This window comes from Erpetoichthys calabaricus, chromosome 15, assembly GCF_900747795.2.
Source record: "Erpetoichthys calabaricus chromosome 15, fErpCal1.3, whole genome shotgun sequence".
NCBI lineage: Eukaryota > Metazoa > Chordata > Cladistia > Polypteriformes > Polypteridae > Erpetoichthys > Erpetoichthys calabaricus.
This window is the reverse complement of record NC_041408.2, coordinates 89,455,061-89,476,764: the sequence shown is the minus strand read 5'-3', so window position 1 is coordinate 89,476,764 and position 21,704 is coordinate 89,455,061. Positions and strand designations below refer to the sequence as shown.

The 21,704-nt window shown below is 40.5% G+C and overlaps 1 protein-coding gene across 1 annotated transcript in view; it reads left to right on the top strand.

Moving 5' to 3' along the window:
- Positions 1–21,704, top strand: part of prim2 (DNA primase subunit 2) — a 447,314-nt gene that overhangs the window by 321,349 nt on the left and 104,261 nt on the right. The gene's annotated exons all lie outside the window — the stretch shown is intronic.

The following is a 21,704-nucleotide window of genomic DNA, read 5'->3' as shown; positions in this document are numbered from 1 at the left end:
GTAAGGAAAACTGGAGTACCAAATGAAAAACGCATTCATACATGGTGAGAGAGAATTGAACTTGGGTCCATGAGATCCGTGAGGCGGCAGCAGCAGCACTTTGAAATCATAATACTGTACACTGATCTCTTGCATTATGTGCATTATGTTTAAAACCAGTAACGGCGCACTGCTCGATAACGTGCACTGAATACACTTCTAGTTTTCATCCTCTTTCTTTCTCTGTACGTTTACCATTCGTGTGCTCAGAGGTTGATGCCCTTGTTGCTTCCTGAGCAGCTCTTCTTTTCTCCACCCCAGCGGCCCGCTTCGTCTCTTCTTTCATCGGCATCTTTTCGTGTTAACACTGATCAAGTCAGTATTTTTGTTGCAATTACTTAGTACGTTTTCTTAAATTTTTCACTTAAGATGGCACTCAAGTCTTCAATCTGCCTCAAGAATGATTTAAGTTATGAAGAGGTAGGGGAAGTGATGGTGACGGTGAAGGTGGTAGGGATGAGAACGGCACCCATACACATGTGCCACATGGCTGCCCGCTGCCCAGAATTGATTCTACAATAAAATTAAAAGAATAATAACCTTGGAGGTCAATCATCACCCCGAAAGCGGATAGTAGATATCACGTAGTATATATGTACAGGTGATTTAAAATCCTGGACAGACAAATGAACAGCTATGGTAGCGTATTATGTAAGAAGATAAGTGTGTTGGTTACAGACTTCGAAAGTCACTTTCATTCTTGAAACAGGTAGCATGACAATAAGATGAATCACTATTTTAATTGTACATGTCAGATAGAAAGAGTTCTTTTTCAGAAGCCCATTTAAGAAATTTGCTTGAGTCTTTAGTGTCTGACAACCTTGAAAGACTTGCATATTTAAATAAACTTAAAATGAGCCTGATTGGTTTCTGCTGGCAGCTTTGTGGCAGCAATTACCTTAAAGCTAAGAACTGACTCCTGATGTTGTCCTACATCAAAGCTTCATCGGGTGTATTATGGCGCAGCCTGACAGATGCCAACAGGAAGAATGTTTTGCACTCTATCAACATTTTTGAAATTGTCCTCCTGAAACTGGTTCATACAGAGGTTTGTGTTTTTGCTGCTTAGTGCATGTTAGAAATAATGAATGTTTTATGCTGTCACTAGAAGGATATTTCTAAACCAATCAGTCCAATGAAAACTTGAAAAAGATTATTGCTGGGACTCTGAGGTGCAACCCCTTTTTTGCAGTCCTTTTAATAATTCATTCAACAACTAGGAAACTGTTGAAGTGGGAACGTTAACAACTTTTAAAAAATATCTTAATGATTGATTAGGCCAACTTAAGTATGAGGTAACCAAATGTACTTGATGATTTCAGTGGTCTCCTGTCATTTGTAAAATTTCTTAGGCTGTGATGCACATTCAGTAAGTGTGTTTTCTTTTGCTGTAGGTTAAGTGTTTGTGGTTAATTTTGAGCTCAGTTAGATGGAAGTTTAAACTTTCTAAAGTTCTGTATTTTTCAAGTCAAAGTTATTTCTTCACAGTCGTGGGATATATTAATTTGTCACATTAAATTACATTTTAAACTGAAGCAAATTTTATAAATTAAAAAATAACTAGCTGGCTCGTGTGTTTTAGAATTGTTCTTATAGGTACCCGGGTCCCATTGTGTGTATGTTAAATCTCTTTGACGCTGAGCTAATTTTTCATTTTGGCTTGTCGCACAACTTTTTCTGACCTTTCTGGTTTTGACTCCTTGTATGTCCCTGGTCACTTTCAAATTGTGGCTGCTTTGTAGTCACAACAGTATGATTTTATTTGAATCGCCTATTTTTATAATATCCTCTCATACACAGTTTAACAACTACAACTAGAAAACCTGTGGTAATCTAAACGTAGCGGTGAAACAGGTATGAGGCTTCCAAAATGAGCCACAAAGCCTTAACTTACTGAACAGGTCCACTGTAAAGTAGCAAACGTTTCAAATTAAGAAGCATGTTTCTGAGGCATGCTTGTGACTGGAAATGATTAATTTTATTCTCTGTAGTCTTTTATCGAGGTAAAGATGCAATTCTTTGTGACTTGTCTGTACACAGCGGGCATCATGGGTGGAGTTATGACAATGTAAGCGATCACAAATACAACATTTTTTCAGTGATTGTCTAGCCATCTATTGAACAGAAACTGCATTTCACATAGAATCCTATGAAAAAGTTTGGGAACCCCTCTTAATTCTTTGGATTTTTGTTTCTCATTGGCTGAGCTTTCAAAGTAGCAACTTCCTTTTAATATCTGACATGCCTTATGGAAACAGTAGTATTTCAGCAATGACATTAAGTTTATTGGATTAACAGAAAATATACAATATGTATCATAACAAAATTAGACAGGTGCATAAATTTAGGCACCCCAACAGAGATATGACATCAATACTTAGTTGAGCCTCCTTTTGTCCTCTAGACGCTGTCCTCCTATAGCCTCTGATGAGTGTCTGATTCTGGATGGAGGTATTGTTCACCATTCTTCATACAAAATCTCTCCAGTTCAGTTCAATTTGATGGACAGCCTGCTTCAAATCATCCCATAGATTTCCGATGATATTCAAGTCAGGGGACTGTGATGGCCATTCCAGAACATTGTACTTCTCCCTCTGCATGAATGTCTTTGTAGATTTCCAACTGTGTTTTGGGTCATTGTCTTGTTGGAATATCCAACCCCTGCGTAACTTCAACTTTGTGACTGATGCTTGAACATTATCCTGAAGAATTTGTTGATATTGGGTTGAATTCATCTGACCCTCGACTTTAACAAGGGCCCCAGTCCCTGAATTAGCCACACAGCCCCACAGCGTGATGGAACCTCCACCAAATGTGACAGTAGGTAGCAGGTGCTTTTCTTGGAATGCGGTGTTCTTCTTCTGCCATTCAAAGCGTTTTTTGTTCTGACCAAATAACTCAGTCTGTGTCTCATCAGTCCAAAGCACTTTGTTCCAAAATGAATCTGGCTTGTCTAAATGAGCATTGGCATACAACAAGCGACTCTGTTTGTGGCGTGAGTGCAGAAAGGGCTTCTTTCTCATCACCCTGCCATACTGATGTTCTTTGTGCAAATTGTGCTGAATTGTAGAACAATGTCCAGATACACCATCTGCAGCAAGATGTTCTTGCAGGTCTTTGGAGGTGATCTGTGGGTTGTCTGTCACCATTCTCACAGTCCTGCCCATATGCCGCTCCTGTATTTTTCTTGGCCTGCGAGACCTGCTGGGTTTAACAGCAACTGTGCCTGTGGCCTTCCATTTCCTGATTCCATTCCTTCCAGTTGAAACTAACAGTTTAAACCTCTGAGATGGCTTTTTGTAGCCTTCCCCTAAACCAGGAGACTCAACAATCTTTGTTTTCAGATCTTTGGAGAGTTGCTTTGATGATCCCATGCTGTCACTCTTCAGAGGAGAGTCAAAGGGAAGGAAGCACAACTTGTAATTGACCACCTTAAATACCTTTATATCTCATGATGGGACACACCTGTCTATGAAGTTCAAGGCTTAACAAGCTCATCACGCCAAGTAATCCGCATTGAGCAGTGACAGGCATTCAAATCAGCAAAAGGACAAGGGGACCCAAATTTCTGCACAGACAGTTTTTCACATTTGATTTAATTTCATACAACTAAATACTGCGTCACTAAAAATCTTTGTTTGGAAAACACCGCAGTACTCCTAGGAAATGAAAGACATACCACTATTATCTTTTTTGTTGAAAGGAGAGTCAATTATTATGCAGGCTGAGAGGGGGTCCCAAACTTTTTCATAAATCTGTATGGATATCAACATTCAATAAGGTTAGTAATGGCGCTTGGCGTTGACTTTCCGAGCTGAATCTGCACCCCTGGCCCTGAAAGGTTGACGCAGTGGAAGACAAGCAGCAAAATGACAAGCACAGCTGGTCTCCTTTTGAAACTTCTGAATCTCACCAGCGTGTTGTGCTTTTTGCTTTGTTTCTATTCTTAAAAAGACATGGATATACCATTTTGCAGTATGTGTGTAATCTCAAGAAGCAGATCAATACTCATAAGTTTAAATAAGTCATTTTAAATGCATTTTTTTCATTCGGGCCCAGGTATCTATTAGCTTCATTATAAAATGCAAAAATGGACTTATTTTCAAATTTTAATTTATGCTCCTCTTTAGAATACAATTTTATTTCACATATTAATAGTACATACAGGATAGACAACAGCAAGATACCCTTAAAAAAGGGAATGGGGGCCACAGACAATTGCTCTCTCCTTATCCTTCCATACTGATTCTTCTCTAGTTTTGCCTTTTGCTAGTGTCCTTGTCACTACTGGTGGCATGAGGTGGTATCTGCACCTGATTCAGGTTGCACAGGTAGTCCAGCACCTCCAGGATGGTACATCAATCATACGTGCCATGGCCAGAAAGTTTGCTGTGTCTTCCAGCACAGTCTCAAAAGCATGGAGGAGATACCAGGAGAAAGGGCCGTTAAATGAGGAGAGCTGGACAGGATCATAGAAGGGCATCAACCCAGCAGCAGGACTGGTATCTGCTCCTTTGTATAAATTGTCCTGCAGCTGGCTACTGGTGTGAATGTCTCTAACCAAACTGTCAGAAACTGACTTCATGAGGGTGACATGAGAGCCTGACATCCTGTAGTGGGACCTGTGCCCACAGCCCTTCACCGTGCAGCTCGATTGGCATTCGCCAGAGAATAACACAATTGGCAAAGTTGCCATTGGCGCCCCACTCTCTTCACAGATGAGAGCAGGTTCACACTAAGCACATGTGACAAATGAGAGAGAGTCTGGAGACACCATGATGAACAATATGCAGCCAGTAACATCATCCAACATGATCAGTTGGGCAGTAGGTCAGTGATGATCTGGGGAGGCATATCCTTGGAAGGTCGCGCAGACTTCCACATGCTAGGCAACAGTACCCTGACTGCTATTAGATGAAATCCTCAGATCCATTGTCAGACCTTATGCTGGAGCAGTGGGTCCTGAGTTCCTTCTGGTGAAGTTCAGTGCCCGCTCTCCCCCTCATGTGGGCAGAGTGTGTAGGCAGTTCCTGAATGACAAAGGCATTGATGTTGTTGACTGGCTTGCACATTCCCCAGACCTGAATCCAGTTGAGAACCTCTGGGACGTTATGTATCAGTGCATCCAACGTTGTCCAGGAGCTCACCGATGACCTGATCCAGGGAGGAGATCCCCCAGGACGTCATCTGCTGTCTCATCGGGAACATGTCCAGACATTGTCAGGAGGGCATACAGGCACTTGGCGGTCATACACACTACTGAGTCACATTATGAGCTGCTGTGCTAAAATTCACGCAAGTTGGATCAGCCTGTGATTTGAGATTTTGGGTGTGGTGTTGAATCCACCCTCACTGGGTCGGTGATGGTTTCCATTGACCGTTGTTACATCATTTTGTTCTCAACGAATTACTCACAATTACTCAGCAAAGATTTTCCACTTGAATATTTCATTCATTGAGATCTGATGTGTGATTTAAGTGTTCCCTTAAGTTTTTTGAGCAGTTTATTAAACAGAAAAAGAATAAAGTAAATATGAACGAAAGGTTACATTCACTTACTCTACATAATAATCATTGTTTTATACAGCAACACTTAACATTTCAGGCTAGTATAGTTAGCTGGTCATTTTGGTTTGTGACCATCTCCTCCTTCAGCCACTTTTACACAATGATGTATTTCTTCCCTGACCCAATAGTAGCTTATGTCTTCATCTGTCACCACTGATGAAGTGGCACATTGCATAATTTTCCTAAGGTCATATTCTATATTCGAATATCATTCAGCATCGGTTTCTGGCGGATGTCTGTGCTGACAGTGGAAAAGTAATAAAAAGAAAAGATAAAATGTTACCGAAGCTAAACAGAACCAGCGCTTTCACCTCATGGTCTTTTAAAGAGTGACAGCCTTCACCGACTGCTGCTCACCAGGAGTGAATGTGTCCATGTTTTGATTTATAGCAGAATCAGGAAACAGAGTAAATTTATGTGTTCCAAGTTAGCATTTTCTATAGATTAATATCTTTGATGTGAGGTAAGACATGTTGTTTGTGAAAAGAAAATGACAAATAGCTTATAAAGAATGTCTCATGAAAAAGGAAAGCTGTGAAACATTTAGCATTATCGTTTTTGGAAAGCCTTGGAGAGTTTGAAGGTCTTCAGTTTTGATTTGAGTGTCAACACAAGAAGCGCCTCCCATAGTCTTGGCTCCTTTAAAACTGAATGCGTGTTCATCAAGGCTTACTGTTGTTGCACATATTTAGGCAGACAGTCGGGGCTTCTGACCTTTTTATGTCTGAAGCAGAATCTTGAAGACTCTTTTGAAACTGACAAGGTGCCAATGTCATTTGCCTGCAGACTTTCCTTGGTTATGATGTTTTGTGCTTGTCAGGACACTAGCGGTCACAGTCTGTAGCACATGTTATCCATTAATTCTTTTGAGCTGAAAGATGACTGAAAACGTAATTACTGCAACCTAAGCTAGAGGTGATAAAAGCAGTAAGAATGCACTTCTCTGTCCATTATGTGAAGATTAGCATTTGGAAGATACATTAGTAGAAAACAATGAGAGTTTCATGAGAGTGACCGCAAGGCGAGCAGCTGCAAAGAGCTGATTAAATATTTAAATACTTGTGTAAATAAGGGGACACAAAAATAATTGAACACCGGTGATTACAAATGATTGTGTTTCTTTAATTAATCAGATCCCAGGATGTTGGCATTGCTGCCTATGATTTGCCTATCATGACTAGAAGACAGTTATCACAGTGACTTTTAAAGGAATGCTGTTTGCTGAGACATTTTTGGATGGAGTTTCACTGTTGAGAAAGATTTTCTGATGTATCGCAAGGAACTCTTTCAGGGAGATTTGAGCATGCAACTCCGAGTCAAGGAAATGACTAGCAAAGAGCAAGTAGTCTAATTGTCCTTCTTCTTTACCATACATACTCGCAGATAAGTTGGAACTTGATTTTACAGTATAATTTTTGGTATTTTATAATGTCAGTCGTATAAGTCGAATGCAGAAAGCACACGCTATTGGTCCAAGAGATTATGATATGCTAACGCTAACCATGGAGCACACGGCCTTTTCTTTCTATGTGGGTGCAGCAATGCACTGTGCTCCTAACCTCTCTCTCTATTGTGCCTACGTGACCATACGGTAATACCTGAACTATTCTGAAGTGACATTTGCACTGATTTGTTTTTTTTGTATCTCACACCTTCATACAACTTTATCGTAAGAGCATCCCTTATCTACGATAGAGCGTCCGATCAGAAGAAAATATGAAGCTGGTTTTAAATTAAACGTCGTTGAAGTGGCGAAAGAAATTGGTAACTGTGCTGCGGCAACAAAATTTGATGTGTCTGACAAACTGATGTGAGATTGGTAAGTGTACTGCTGCAACAAAATTCGATGTGTCTCAGAAAGTGCTGCGAGAATAAAAAAAAATTGGAAGTGTTGCATTTTTGAACATCGTATAAGTCGGTCTGATTTTATGATTGAATGGTTTCAATTTCATACAAATAATGTAGTGTAAATTGCTTTACAAGATGACAAAAAAAGATATATGAAACGAAAAACAAATAAGATTAGGCAATAATATTAAAGAATAAGTAACAAAGAAAAAGGTAATGTCAGATGTCCAGGAGGACAGAAGTAAACAATAAAAAAAACTCCAATTACACTGGAGAAAAAAAAAATAAAATCTGCAGGGGTTCCAAGGCCAAAAACACCACCAACCCCCACTGGATATTCTACCTAACATAATTGTTCTTAAGTCAGTCCTTTTGGTTTTCAGGCTTCACATGATAGTAATTGATGATGTTGGGTCTTGTGGAATGCTGGGATACCCACCTTCAATCCATCAATGCAGGGGCTGTACTTGATCACATGGTGGTGGCGGTGTAGATCGCCACCACAGGAGAACCAGAAAAGACAGCAGAGATTAATACAGATTGCAGACCCCTGAAAAATATGATAATTCTATGCCCATATAGTCTTTCAGGATGAGTAGGTTGGGAGCATGCACTGATAGCATGTTGCTGTACCCACCACACGACGAACCGCCTGGATTGGGAGCCGAGTGCATCAGGTGACACCTCAGCACCACACTGGAACAGTGTGAGGTTTTTTTAATGATGGCTGCAGTGCCAATCCTACCACCAAATGGAATACAACTAAAATGTAGCTACAAGAAAGCAGTTTTTTTTTTAAAATGATCCATTTATCATTTTTTGCCAGTACTAACCTGGCAAATTTCTATCGGTAAAATATTCCAGATTTTGAGCACATAACAGCAAAAGGCTGACTCACCACCTCTTTTAAGTTGAGCTCTTGGGATTATAAGCAGACCTCCATTCAAAGATCTAAGGTTACGACTTGGGAGTGTAGCAGGATAGACATTCCAAAATATAGGATGGAACGAGATTATTCAAGGCTTTGTAAACCATCCGTAGTATTTTAAAGTCAATTCTGAATGACACTTCAGACCTTACTTTATTCTTTGTTAATTAGTATTGCCAAATTTTATTTTGTTATTTTTTCTTTTTTCTTCATCTTGTAAAGCACTTTGAGCTACATCATTTGTATGAAAATGTACTATATAAATAAATGTTGTTGTTCTTGTTGATACAGGTAACCAATATAATGACGCTAAAACTGGTGTGATGTGATCACATTTTCTTTTCCTAGTTAAAATGCTGGCTGCAGCATTCTGCAATAATTTTATCCGATTGGTATCATTCTTAGGTAGTCCTGTTAGGAGTTCATTATAGTAATCTAGTCGATTAAAAACAAAACCATGAACTAATTTTTCAGTGTCTTTTAAAGTTATATGAGGTCTAACTTTAACTATATTCCTTAACACTAGAATCCCTGAAGCCTATGAAAAAACTCGTAATCCCCGGCCACCTTAAATTCCTTCTCACCTCTCGATTAGCGTCTTTTGTGTTGCAAATGTGTCGATCAGCACAAGTAGCAATCCCATCGCAGCTCAACTTGGGCAACAAAGTTCTCCTAGCTCAAGTCTTGTTTATCTGGGTATGAGGTGCCTGCAGTTGTATAGGGTAAATAATATATCGCTATTTGGAATACATACATTTCATGTGTGTTCCGTGTCAGCAACGATCTATGTAAATGTAGGATGATAGGAAATGCAAGAAACGTTGAACACATCGCTAAAACAGAAACGTTTTGCATGTTATAGTACTAACAACTAAATTTTGACAGGAAGTGTTTGAGTGAAGACTGAAGTCCAAATATCAAATAAGCACTTTCACAAAACGTATCTAGTTAATTTGTGGTTTAAGGTTTAAAGGTCAGAGCCAATAATTATCTTAAATTCTTTACCTCTGTCTTGACTTTTAAGCCTAATGGATCAAGTTTATTTCTCATACCCTCACTATATCCATGTTTACCAATCACTAAGAGTTCTGTTTTCTCCTTATTTATTTTCAGATTTACCATCTTTTAGGTTGTATAACATGTCTTGCCTTGGCCTTCCTCTTGATTTCTTTCCCTCCAGTTTACTTTCCAGCACTATTTTCAGCCAGCCATCTTCTCTTGGCACATGTCTCATTGCCACCTTCTCACTGTTTCAAGCACACTCCTTTTGTCACCAGTCCTTTCCTGCACTTTTTCTTTAGATAATTTATCCGTCCAACTGATCTTTTCCACCCTTTTCTGTAGCCACATTTCAAATATTTCAAATCTATTTATATCCTCATCCCTCATGGTCCATGTCTCTGCTCCATACTATGCTCAATCCAGATTACTGTTTTTATTACAAGAGTTCTATCCGTTCTAATTGTCAGCAATGTTCATCATGCATTGAAGGCTGCTTTCCCCATTGCTATACATATTTTCATTTCTTTTCCATTTCTTCCAATCCTTGACAGCATCCTTTTCAAATAAAGCTGTCCACCATCTTCCAAGATGTGTTTTCCAATTTTTATTATGTAAAAATGTATTTTTATTTATTTACAGATGCAATGTTTTGTATGAAACACACTTTAAAGGGGAGCTTTGATTAAACTAATGGTCATCATGGGCCATATATAATATGTTTTGAAAATGGATGAAGCAGAACGCTTTATAAAGGACTGGACCCAGCCCATGCACCCTGAGTTTGACAAGGAAGCTACATATGAGTACTTTCAGCCAACGAATTATTCAGCAAAAGTATGTGAAGAAAGTAGTAACAGCAATACACCTGTATGGTGCCTCACTGTGACAGCCAAGTCAGAAGTTTTATTTCTGTTTAATTTTCTTGCTTTTTAGCCATTCTGGTGTGTGTTCAGACTATAGTGAGGGTGTCTACTTATTTATTTACCAGTAGCGCCATACTGCACAGTAACGTGCAATGAATACACTTGACTTGACCATTCTCCAGCTTGCTGCTTCCTGAGCAGTTCTTCTTTTCTCCACCCTAGCGACCCGCTTCTTCTCTTCTTCCGTCGGCATCTTTTTGCATTAAAACTGTCAGTTTTTGTGTTGCGATTACTTAGTATTTTTTCCTTTTCACTTAAGCTGGCACTCAAGTCTTCAATCTGCCTCAAGAATGATTTAAGATATGAAGAGGTAGAGGAAGTGACAGCGAAGGTGGTAGTGATGATGCCCTCTAGCTATCTGCCTCAAGAATGATTTGAGATATGGAGAGGCAGGGGAGTGACGGGATGAGAACGGCACCCGTATGCATCCGCCTCATGGCCGCCCTGCTGCCCGCTGGCGAGAGTTGATGCTACAATAAAATAGAACGCCTAGTCAGGGTTCAGGTAAAGCTGAATGGAGCAAAATGCAGAGATATCTTTAAAGAGAACCTGCTGCAGAGCCACTCTGGGCCAACGGTTCACCTTTCAACAGGACAATGACCCTAAGCACAAAGGAAAGACAATGCAGGTGTGGCTTTGGGTCAATTCTGTGTATGTCCTTTAGTGGCCAGAGCCAGGAATTGAACCCAGTTGATGGACATGAAAATATCTGGCCAATCTTGTTTGAGAGGATCTGCAGAGAAAAATGGCAGATCAGATCCCCAAATCCAGGTGTGTGAAATTTGTTGCATCAGACCCAAAATGACTCGGTTGTAATCACTGCCAAAGGTGCTACAGCGAAGTATTGAGTGAAAGGGTCTGAGTACTTGTGTCAATGTGTTATGTTGATTTTTACATTTTTAATAAACTAGCACAAATTCCAAAAATCCTGTCGTTGCTTTGAATTTCTGTAGTATTGACTGTTGTTTGATAAGCGATAAAAAATAAATAATAGTGATTTAGCAGAAGGCTGTGTGGCAAGTGGCTGGGACTCCCAGGAGGACCAGAGGAGGGCTTACGCCTCCTCTAGACCACGAGGGGGCGACCGCCCTGGTGGCTTTGGGGACCACGGGAACTGAGCTTTGAAGCTCAACCCTATATAGGTCCATGGTCACCGCCAGGGGGCACCCCAATGCCTGAGGAGCCCTGTCCCTCAGCACTTCTGCCACACCCGGAAGTGCTGGGGGGAAAAAGACCAGGGACACCCGGAGTGCTTCCGGGTGCACAACCGGTACTTCCGTCACACTGGGGAGTGCCGGCGGAGGCTAATCGGGAGGCACCTGGAGCACGTCCGGGTGTGTATTCGATGGCTGGAGTTGGGAAAGGAGAAAGACTGAGCTCAGAGGAGAGGAGTGGAGGTGGCCTGAAGAAAGAGAGGCATTGTGAAGGGCCTGGACTTTGGGGTGATTGGTGCTGCGGCACTGGGTTGTGTGGGTCACTTATTGTGTAAATAAACGTGTGTCGGGTGATAAAATCATGTCTACCTGTCTGTGTCTGGGCTGTTTCCCACAGCTGTAACATAAATACTTTCTGTATATTTCAACAAAATTGTTTATATTTCAGTGAACTGCATGACCTCCAATCATATTTCTTCCAAGTTTATTTTGCAAGTTCATTATGTGGATAAGAGTGTCTTTTTATTGTTTCTGTTATGTTCTTTGTAACTGACAGTGGTACATAAAAATTATATCAGTAACAAATCCTATAATTTTCTCCTCCTTTCTGCTACCCACATTATAATCATTGCTCATCTTTAACAGACTTCCTTCAAAGACTTTAATATTTCTTCCAACAATGTGCACTGAAGGTCCTCCTGTTGTAACAGTGCAGTGTGAAGGTTGACGCCTTTTTGTTTAGGATGGCCTATTCCTGTTACCCTGTCCATGATGTAGAAGGCCATTTTGAAATATCGAACCTGCACGTTCTCACAGAAAGTCCCTAGCATCCCTTTACCTTACCTCATGATTCTGATTAATACCTGCATGCTGGCTGAGGCGACACTCTGGAATCCATAGCAACAAAGTATTTGCATAAAGGCATCAGAGGAGGATTTGGAACTGATTGCTGTTGATTTTGGCAACAATGGTTCTTGGTAAAGAGTGCCTTTTTTTTTTGTTCATTCTGCAAATGGTTATTATTCCCAGGCTTATCAAGGTCCCTTTCACTGATCTTGACAGACTTTTTTGTAGGGCTGTGTTCAACATCCATGAAGCAGAGTCAGAGGTGCCAACTAAATGCAAACAGTCCAGCTGTGCCTGTGAAGTTTATTATCCCAGTGGATTATTAGATTTTTTTTTGAGGCTGTTCCTGTATTATCAGGCAAGGTACCGCAGTGATTCGGCCTACTATGTTTAATGTATATGTCAAGTCACAAAACATTTTTTATTTATGTTTTCCTCTTTTGTAAATGTCCCATAGACCCTCTGCACACATTAGACAGATCAAGACATATAGGGCAAAGTAAGCACTTCACTTTAATTGTGTCTGCTTGTGTGTGTGTGTCAAGAGCCTGAAACTTTCCTCTGTTTAGATTAGTTAACACTTTATTTGTCCTAGGAGGGGACATTTAGCTTATAACAGAATCTTAATAGATAAATAAGTAAGATTTCATATTATAACAAACAACAACAGCCCCCCTCAAATACACACCAGAATCTTAATACATAATTCGCCAGTCTCCTCACTCACTCACATCCCAAGCCGAATGCGCAGTCGCCTTCTGCGCAGCTGCCCGAAAAACCTTACGAGACCGACATCGCGGCAGGCGGCGGATTTACGGCTGCGAAAATTGAAAGAGAAAGGCGACTTCAACCGACATCCAACCCCAACATCGCGGCAGGTGGCGGATTTACAGCCGCAAAAATTCAAAGAGAAAGGTGACTTCGATTAAAGCTCTAGAGGCCTGAAAGGCAATTTCGACTACAGCTCGAGGCCTAATTGTGCATTCATTCAATACACCTATATCAGGTTTGTGGTGCTTATACTTACAGTAATCCCTCGCTACTTCGCGGTTCACTTTTCGCGGATTCACGACTTCACGGATTTTATATGTAAGCATATCTAAATATATAACGCAGATTTTTCGCTGCTTCGCAGGTTTCTGAGGACAATGCGTCTTTTTACTTCTGGTACTTGCTATCTCAGTTGGTTTGCCCAGTTGATTTCATACAAGAGATGCTATTGGCGGATGGCTGAGAAGCTACCCAATCAGAGCACGCAGTTAAGTTCCTGTGTGCTGCTGATTGGCTCAGCGAAGGAGTGCTGCATTAACCAGGAAGTCTCATCTCACTCATTCAGCATTAACGTGCTACTGATTCAGGGGCCGTGTCCAAGCGCCAACAGAAGATGCAAATGATTGCAGAAAAGGTAAACGTTTTGGATATGTTGAAGGAAGGAAACAGCTACACCGCTGCAGGACACCATTACGTCATCAATGAGTCCACGATTCTTTTTATTTAAAAAGGAGGAAAAGCATATAAGATCTACGGCCGCAGTGTCCTTTAACCTTTAATTATTGGAATCATAAGCAAACCGGCATCTTGAGATCTTAATGTGCGCTCAGGTTTTTAAGTCATGATAAGTTCAGATAAGTAAGCTGGACCTCGGCCATTTAATACTTTATATGTTAAAAGGAGGATTTTTAAATCTGCCCTAAACTTAACCGGGTGCCAGTGTAAGGATTTAAGAACTGGAGTTATGTGTTTGTATTTTCTTGTTCTTGTAATAATTCTTGCAGCAGCATTTTGGATTAACTGGAAGCTGTATAAAGAACAGTTTGAACATCCACTGAACACCTCATTGCAGTAGTCAATCCTACTAGAAATAAATGCATGAATTAATTTCTCAGAATCCCGTTTATTTAGAAAGTGTCTTAATTTTCCAACATTTTAAGATGGAATAAACATAATTTGGACAGCTTTGTAATGTGCACTTTAAATGACATGCTAGAGATAAAGATCACTCCTAGATTGCGGACTGATTCAGTAAAATTAATGGTGATTCCAGCGGAGTTACATGATGACAAAATATTGTTTTGCGATCAGCGGCATTCCCTCCAATAATTAACATCTGTTTTTATATCCATCCATTACCCTACCCGCTATATCCTAACTACAGGGTCACGGGGGTGTGCTGGAGCCAATCCCAGTCAACACCGGGCACAAGGCAGAAAACAAACCCCAGGTAGGGCGCCAGCCCACCGCAGACATCTCTGTTTTATCGGTGTTTAAAGACAAGTAGTTCTCATCCATCCAACCCTTTAATTCGTTAACACAACTAATTAAAGACATCATTTGATCTGAAAGAAAGGTATAACTGGGTGTCATCAGCATACGAGTGAAAATTAACATGTTTTCTTGCGCCAGCTAATGTGAAAATTTTTCAAAGTTATGACCATAGTGGCACATTTACAAATCATTGTTGTCCGTTTACACTGAAAGGTCAACTTCACTTGATCGTTTTGGCTGCACTGTACTTGAGTTACAGCTACTAGTGATAAACCCTTTTAAATTTTGCTTAGGACAGATAGATGTATGTTCCCCTATCTACCTATCCTGTCACTTCTAAGAATGGGCCATATGCCCCCCGCTTCAAACTGTTTGCCTGTTTTACATAAATAAATAATACATTAATACATTCATCTTTATAATGGCATCAAAGGGGGTGACATGTTGCATGTTGCAAATAATAACTTTGCTGTACTGTACACATCACAACACTACTGATAACTTCGGCCTCACTAGATAATCTCAGCTTAAACCATCTCTGAGCTGCAGGAGCTTTACTGAAACTGCATTTTTTAATACCTTGATGGAGTCAAGTTTGAGTTCAGGGGCCCTGCCTAGAGTCTGGGAACACATCACACCTCACAGATCTAAGGCAGGGTGACTTGCACAACACTAAAATGTGCCGTGCCCCAGCACTGTCTCTTTTAACACAACTGTAAGAACCTATAGGTTGCAGACATTTGCATTTCCTCTTGATAGTGTTGAATGGACTCCTCTTTCCCTTATATAATCTGGTGACTCCTACCTGTCCACTGTTTGCGTAATTAACTGTACTGTCTATCTCATTTTCTGGCACAAAAAGTACAAGTTCTCTAAACCAATGTAGTGCCCTTAATGTGGAGCACATGAGACACACACTTCTGGAGCAGACACACCTTAGTGCCACACATTTCTGTTTAGCAAAATGGAAGTGTCTGGGGTGCTATACCATCAAAGGTTGAATATAAATTCTCCATGGCTGCTTTAAGAAGTGATGGCTTGATTTCAATAACTGGAAAATTAGCCATTTGCCTTCCATAGTCTGTGGATGTCACAGGATTGTGATTTTTTAATACTGATGCCGTCCTGCAAGAATTTCCTTGTGGAAAGCACATTAGTGTTGGTCATTTAAAAAAAAAAGTACCTTATTTGAAATGCATTTAGCTACCCTGTGAATTAAAACATGTACTTGATTTTATTTTTCATTAAAAAAATGAATGAACAAAATGAGTAGAGCAAAAAGGTATTACCGATTCTAATGTTCTTTTTAGCTTTAATATTTAATGCTCTTTGCTTGTGCTAATGAAAAACCCATCAATTTAAATAAGGAAGGGCACAGAGCTTTTTTTTCTGAAATAAATGAGAGCATACCATAAAGTTAAATGTGTGATGTATAACAATGCTTAAAAAACTTAGTGAGATGCATAAAAGAGCATGAAAGGGTTTAAATGGCTGCTCTTGAAACTTTAGCTTGATAATTCTTGGGCTCTGACCTGTGTCTAATAGACTTCACTATTGAAAAATGGGTTTGCTTTGCTGCTGAAAAATCACTCATTGTTTTACAGGGATTAGAAAAAAAAGTTGCAAAGTTGTTTGAGATTAAAAGGTGATATTACTGATTAATAAGACTTGCATATATGTGTGTGTGTGCGTGCAAGCAATTAAAAGGACAAAGTGGACTGTCATTTGGTAAAGTAATTTACAGGACAAGCCTTCCTGATCTTGAGCAAATACAGTATTTATATAATAGAGAACCGATGAGCTGTAGAGATACAGAGATTTCCCATATGACCTGGAGATGGAACAGGGTCACTGGTGATTAGTTGTTCATGGCCAAATGTTTCTTTATGCTGAACATATGCTAGGGAAGTCATTCTCTTTGGGGTAAAACAAACTACTTCATTTACAAATGTATAACTGCATTCAAATAACATTAACTTTTTTCCCAGTTATACCATACAGTCTCTTGTGATCGACATGTATCATTTAAACTCATGTAAGGTCAGGTCTTGAAACCTGAAAAGTTAAATGTAAAATCAGATCTCGACTTATACGCCTGTTCAAAAATGCAACACTTCATTTTTTTCTTCATCTTCTTGCCACCTCTAATCTCACATCAGTTTCTCAGACACATCGAATTTTGTTGCAGCAGCGCAGTTACCAATTTCTTTCGCTACTTCAATGACGTTTAATTTAAAACCAGCTTCGTATTTTCTTCTGATCAAACGCTGCATCGTAGATAAGGGATGCTCTTACGATAAAGATGTATGAGGGTGTGAGATACAAAAAACACAAAACAGTGCAAACGTTGCTTCGGAATAGTGCGGGTATTACCGTGTAACGGCCGACCCCTTACCCAGCCGGCAGCTACACCTCCAAGACCTGTGGCCTGGATGAATTACTGAGAATGAATCTACAGTAAATATCAAGCCGTACCTCTAACAAATAAACTTTTCCCCACAATCGACAGTGTAAACATAAGCACAAAAGTAAAGCAGATATGTAAAAATAAGTGAATATATTAAAACAGAACACAACAAAACACAATTGCACATACACCATGTAGAATATATATACAGTATATCCCTCCACCAGAGCAATACCATGACAACACTATATATACAGTGGTGTGAAAAACTATTTGCCCCCTTCCTGATTTCTTATTCTTTTGCATGTTTGTCACACAAAATGTTTCTGATCATCAAACACATTTAACCATTAGTCAAATATAACACAAGTAAACACAAAATGCAGTTTGTAAATGGTGGTGTTTATTATTTAGGGAGAAAAAAAAATCCAAACCTACATGGCCCTGTGTGAAAAAGTAATTGCCCCCTGAACCTAATAACTGGTTGGGCCACCCTTAGCAGCAATAACTGCAATCAAGCGTTTGCGATAACTTGCAATGAGTCTTTTACAGCGCTCTGGAGGAATTTTGGCCCACTCATCTTTGCAAAATTGTTGTAATTCAGCTTTATTTGAGGGTTTTCTAGCATGAACCGCCTTTTTAAGGTCATGCCATAGCATCTCAATTGGATTCAGGTCAGGACTTTGACTAGGCCACTCCAAAGTCTTCATTTTGTTTTTCTTCAGCCATTCAGAGGTGGATTTGCTGGTGTGTTTTGGGTCATTGTCCTGTTGCAGCACCCAAGATCGCTTCAGCTTGAGTTGACGAACAGATGGCCGGACATTCTCCTTCAGGATTTTTTGGTAGACAGTAGAATTCATGGTTCCATCTATCACAGCAAGCCTTCCAGGTCCTGAAGCAGCAAAACAACCCCAGACCATCACACTACCACCACCATATTTTACTGTTGGTATGATGTTCTTTTTCTGAAATGCTGTGTTCCTTTTACGCCAGATGTAACGGGACATTTGCCTTCCAAAAAGTTCAACTTTTGTCTCATCAGTCCACAAGGTATTTTCCCAAAAGTCTTGGCAATCATTGAGATGTTTCTTAGCAAAATTGAGACGAGCCCTAATGTTCTTTTTGCTTAACATTGGTTTGCGTCTTGGACATCTGCCATGCAGGCAGTTTTTGCCCAGTCTCTTTCTTATGGTGGAGTCGTGAACACTGACCTTAATTGAGGCAAGTGAGGCCTGCAGTTCTTTAGACGTTGTCCTGGGGTCTTTTGTGACCTCTCGGATGAGTCGTCTCTGCGCTCTTGGGGTAATTTTGGTCGGCCGGCCACTCCTGGGAAGGTTCACCACTGTTCCATGTTTTTGCCATTTGTGGATAATGGCTCTCACTGTGGTTCGCTGGAGTCCCAAAGCTTTAGAAATGGCTTTATAACCTTTACCAGACTGATAGATCTCAATTACTTCTGTTCTCATTTGTTCCTGAATTTCTTTGGATCTTGGCATGATGTCTAGCTTTTGAGGTGCTTTTGGTCTACTTCTCTGTGTCAGGCAGCTCCTATTTAAGTGATTTCTTGATTGAAACAGGTGTGGCAGTAATCAGGCCTGGGGGTGGCTACGGAAATTGAACTCAGGTGTGATACACCACAGTTAGGTTATTTTTTAACAAGGGGACAATTACTTTTTCACACAGGGCCATGTAGGTTTGGATTTTTTTTCTCCCTAAATAATAAAAACCATCATTTTAAAAACTGCATTTTGTGTTTACTTGTGTTATATTTGACTAATGGTTAAATGTGTTTGATGATCAGAAACATTTTGTGTGACAAACATGCAAAAGAATAAGAAATCAGGAAGGGGGCAAATAGTTTTTCACACCACTGTATATATGCAGCTGGAGATCCACGAAGGGAGAAAAAGCGAATCACGTATCATAAAATAGTTTTTCATTCCTGAGCTTTCAACCCCTATCAGGGGTCTTCATCAGAGGATAATGCTTAGACTTACAAGAATCAAAGGCAATATATAGCAACACATTCGTTGGGGGTGGAGGTGACTAAGTCAGTATGATCAAGGGGGGGGGCGGGGGGGGGGGTGTATAGTTTAATTATTGTGCACATGTCCTTCTTAAGTTGGCATATGCTGGGTTTATGTCCAAGTGTCTGTTGATGGCGTTTTCATCTGATAGCCAAGACTCGGCCAACTCTCTGGCACTTTTAGTACTGGCCTTAAATTTTACTTTTACGTTGTCCCAGTTGAATGTGTGTCCTGTCGATTTAGTATGTGCATATATCAACGATAGTGCGTCCTTTCTTCTGACGGCGTTGCGATGTTCCTGTACACGTGTTGAGATTCTTTTTGACGTTTGTCCTATGTATACCGCTGAGCAAGAATTGCATAGAATACTATAAACTGCGTTTCGTGTTTCGGCTGTCGATTTCTTGTTTTTAGCATTAAACAGGACCATGCGCAGATTGTTCGTGGGTTTATGTGCTATTTTGATGCCCCACTTGGTCAGGGTGCGTGCCGTGCCTTCTGACACATTATGGTGATACGGGAGTGAATGCCAGGTGGGGTGGGGGTTCTGATTTAAGTCGATTGTATGCTGATTCCTTTGGCGTCTGCTGTGTAGACTCCGATTAATGAATGTTTTTGAGTATCCGTTCGAGGTGAAAAGATGGAAGAGATAGCGTCTCTCATTAAATTTTGTTTCCTTGGTATTACAATGCGTGTGGACTCGTTTGAATAGGGTTTTCACGCAGCTCCGTTTATGAGATACTGGGTGGTTGCTGGCGAAGTGTAGAATCTTGTCCGCGTAGCATTGTTTGCGGTAAACACTTGTGGTCAGGGTGGCGTCACTATTTCTTTTGATGTAAATGTCCAGGAAGCTGATATGTCGGTTGATTTCTTTTTCCATTGTGAACTGGATTGCAGGGAATATTGTGTTAATATGATTGTAGAACTCATTCAGCTGGTTCTTTCTTAATATGACGAATGTGTCGTCTACATAGCGTATCCAAATTTTGGGTGTAATCTGGGATAAAGCTATGTTTTCAAATCGTTGCATTACCAGTTCAGCTAGGAGTCCAGATAACGGTGATCCCATTGGCATGCCTTCTTTCTGTGTGTAATACTTGCCATTGAAATGAAAGTGACTATACACACACACACAACAAACCCTCCCTTACTCCTGTAACATAACAAACAACAACGAATAACAACAATGAATGAAACACGGAAAATGGCAATGATATTGAACTTGAGTCAGAGTGTACAACTGTCCTGAATGCGGATGACTGGTCAACTGATAAGAGAGTGTTTGTTTTTCCCGGATTAAATGGAGCTACCCCACCGTGAATCCTCAGCGCGTGGTGGATGATGTAATCCGACCCCGGGGTCTCTGGTGATGAGGGAATTGAAGTCAGTCCGGCAGAATGAAAACAAACTGGTGCAAAAGCGCGATGTGGAAAAACAGCCGGTAAGTTGATTCGTGGTGGTGAAAAATGGTCTCCGTCTTTCTCCTCCCTCTGCTCCTGATTGCTTAAATAGTAATGTAATTGATCATTAACGGGTGTTTTCCAATTTGGGGCTGCGGTCTCTTTCCATCATCTGTCCCCCTTGTAATTTACGGGGACGACATTTACTGACGCACACAAACAGCAAACGGGACGATGAAAACAAAACGCACTCAGTACAAACATTGAACAACACTATTACTATGCAGCCCCGCTACATTCGTGTGGTCACGTAGGCACAATAGAGAGAGAGGGGGGAGAGGTTAGGAGCACACGCTGATACAGCGCATTGCCGCACCAACATAGAAAATAAAGGCTGTGTGCTCCGTGGTTACTCTCTCAGGTGGGTGTTAGCATATCAATTATACTGTAAAATCAAGTCCCGACTTATCCGCGGTAGAACTTATCCGCAAGTATATACGGTAGTTGGTCAGGACTTCATTCAACAGCAAGGTAATGACCTAAAGCCGGGGTCCCCAACTCTGGTGCTGGAGGGCCGCAGAGGCTGCAGGTTTTCATTCTAACCCTTTTCTTAATCAGTGACCTGTTTTGCTGCTAATTAACTTCTTTTGAATTCATTGTAATTGACTTGCTCTTGAGGACTGACACCATTTAATTGTTTCTTTTTTCTTAATTAGCAGTCAAGCAATAATGAGATATAACATTAGCCAAGCTGCAGAATTAAAGAACGGGTTTAATTAACAATGAGACTCGGTGCCTAATTAAGCAATTGGTTGGAGATTGAGGCCCTGACTTAGTTGGTCTTCTGTTGGCTCAGTCACTTCACATTTCATTTCTGTTTGGGTGCCATTTAAGGGAAGAAATGAAACAATTCAGAGGAACGATGAAGAAATTCAGAGGAACAAATCCTATAAAACAATTCAATTAAAATGAATTCAAAAGAAGTTAATTAGCAGGAAAAAAAACACAGGTCACTAATTAAGAAAAGGGTTTCTCCAGGTGCTCCAGTTACCGCCCGCGGTCCAAAGACAATGCAGTATTATAGGTGGTTTGTTGAGGCTGAATTCACCCTGGTTTGTGTTGGTGTGCAGGTGTGTTCACCCTGGGGTAGACTGGCATCCTATCCAGGAATTGTTCTTGCCTTTCACCTGATGCTTGCTGGGGTGGGCTCCAGCTTCCCTGTGACCCTGCACTAGATAAGTGGATTTAGAAGATAGGTGCAGAAGCACTGACTAATCGTAATGGTTAATACGTTTGT